Source organism: Colobus angolensis, unplaced genomic scaffold (genome assembly GCF_000951035.1).
Source record: "Colobus angolensis palliatus isolate OR3802 unplaced genomic scaffold, Cang.pa_1.0 Scaffold109, whole genome shotgun sequence".
NCBI classification, from domain to species: domain Eukaryota; kingdom Metazoa; phylum Chordata; class Mammalia; order Primates; family Cercopithecidae; genus Colobus; species Colobus angolensis.
Genome location: NW_012111919.1, coordinates 6509684 through 6512157, shown reverse-complemented (window position 1 = coordinate 6512157; position 2474 = coordinate 6509684). Strand labels below are relative to the sequence as shown.

The following is a 2474-nucleotide window of genomic DNA, read 5'->3' as shown; positions in this document are numbered from 1 at the left end:
GCCGGGATGGTCTCGATCTCCTGACCTCGTGATCTGCCCGTCTTGGCCTCCCAAAGTGCTGGGATTACAGGCTTGAGCCACCACGCCCGGCCGGCATCTCCATTTTCTGCAAGGTTATTCCCCTCCTTGCCAGCATCAGCTTTTCCCTTTTTCCCTTTGGATACCTTCTCTCCCTTCTTTGCAGGGGTCTTTTCAGGCTTGGGCTCTGGCTTTGGAGGAGCAGGTTTAGCAGACAACCTCATGGATCTTCTCTGTGGTTCGTTCTTCACCTCGTCTTTATCTCCTTCAGCATCCCCTTCACCCTTTCTCTTGGGCATGGTGGTGGCGACGGTAGTGGGAGGTAAGCGCTTGGCCTAGGGTGCAGTGGCGTGCAGGCTTTGGTCAGTCCGGGGTTCGTTCTCGCCTCTTCTTCTTCATGCTGCTGTCTATTTGGCATTCTTTTGTATTCACAGAATACCTGATGACCAACAAATGGTTCTAGACAGATGATTTGTAAGTTTTAGACCTAGATCCCAACTAATTGAGGCCTTGTGTCCATGGGATCCCATTCCTCATTGGTTTTTCTGTTGTTAGAGCCATCTTTAGTAATTCACATGCTATTATGCAGAGTTAGAAAATGCATTATTTGCAATAGTGGGTTTTCTCCCACATTTTAAACTGGTCTCAGCCACAGAAAACTAATAAAGGCCCTTGCTACTGCTTATCTGTTAAGTAGATAGATTGTTTTCAGGCATAGAGCTTATTTTGAGTTAACATTACTTATGATTTAAAATTGAAGAAGTAAAAATGTTATATTTGTTTGCAGTATTTCTGTATTTGAGGAAGTTGTAGTCATAACTTGATTTATGGGACTTCCTTCGGTGTTCATTTTTAAGCTAGCTATAAAATGGTGTCAAACGTTGACCATGATGTATATACCACTTAATGCCTTCTTTGTTTAAAATGGCTGTGCAAATATTTTTCTTAGGCTTCTAAAAATATAAATATTTAAAAGATTTGGGTAAATATATGAGATGCAGCATGATCTTTTAATATAGTAGGGTTTTCCTGTAATATTATGATCCATGGTTTTAATTACTAAGTGCATTGCGGTAAATTTGCTAGGCCTTCACTTCCCAACTGGTCCTATTCTCAAAATTTGTGGAACAGGCTGGACGCAGTGGCCTGTAATCCCAACACTTTGGGTGGCTGAGGGAAGCAAATCACTTGAGCTTAGGAGTTCAAGACTAGCCTGGCCAACATGGTAAAACCTTGGCTCTACTAAATCAAACAAACAAACAAACAAAAATTAGCCGGGCATATGGTGATGTGCGCCTGTAGACCCAGCTACTCAGGAGGCTGAGGCTGGAGAATTGCTTGAACCTGGGAGGTGAGGTTGCAGTGAGCCGAGATTGTGCCACTGCACTCCAGCCTAGGCGACAGAGCAAGACTCCGTCTCAAGAAAAAAAAAAAAACCCACAAAAATATTCATAGAACAAATTTTGAATTTATTGACAGCTGAATAATGAATTCAGGATTCAAAATGATACTGCACTCTCCTTTTCTGGATGTTTGCAAAATAGCAGCCATTTGTTGAACACCCTGTGTGGCAGGCGGTTTAATGGATTATGTTTAACACTGTAAAAAATACTTCTGCAAAGTATTTTTTATAGATGAGTAATCTGAGTCTCAAAAAAGGTTAAATAACTTTTCCATGGTCACAGATGGGAGAATAGCAGAGCTGGGTTTGAACCCAGAGCTGTGAGTTTCCGAAGTCCCTTCTCTTAGAGTGCTTGACGAACACATTTAGTTATGTTATGTATGTATTTTAATAATTATGTGTGTGTTTTAGTAATTACTTTTAGACTATTTTATAAACCCCTTGAGCTCACTTAAACAGCTGTGCTACATTTATTTTGAATAATTTTCTTGTTTGGGAGTTTTTAAAAAATGATAGTATGGGCTGGGTGCAGTGGCTCACGCCTGTAATCTCAGCACTTTGGGAGACTGACGTGGGCGGGTCACTTGAGGCCAGGAGTTTGAGACTATTCTGGTCAACCTGGCAAAACCCTATCCCTACTAAAAACACAAAGATTAGCCAGGCATGGTGGAGCATTCCTGTAGTCCCAGCTACTCAGGTTGCCAAGGTATGAGAATTGCTTGAACCCAGGAGGCAGAGGTTGCAGTGAGCTGAGATTGCACCACTGCCCTCCAGCCTGGGTGACAGAGTGAGACTGTTTCAAAAAAAAAAAAAAAGGATTTCCATGTTATTTTTACATACTTAGTTTATACAGTTGATTTATTTTCTTCTCTCCCAAATTAATTTCTACAAGAATGTTGGTTCATGCCAAGGGTTTCTTTATTCAGTATCTGCTATTGAATATATGACTGTTTTTCTTTATTAAGGCAGCATGATTACCCAACAGAATCTCTTCCCCTTCCTCAAATGTAAATTCTGCCTGTTCAGCAGCAGCAGAAGCTCTGCATTGTTTTCT

At 41.3% G+C, this 2474-nt stretch overlaps 1 pseudogene; it reads right to left on the bottom strand.

Annotated features, from left to right (window-relative positions):
* LOC105518462 overlaps positions 1-395 on the bottom strand; it is a 4302-nt pseudogene extending 3907 nt beyond the window's left edge.
* Between the last annotated feature and the right edge of the window lie 2079 nt (positions 396-2474).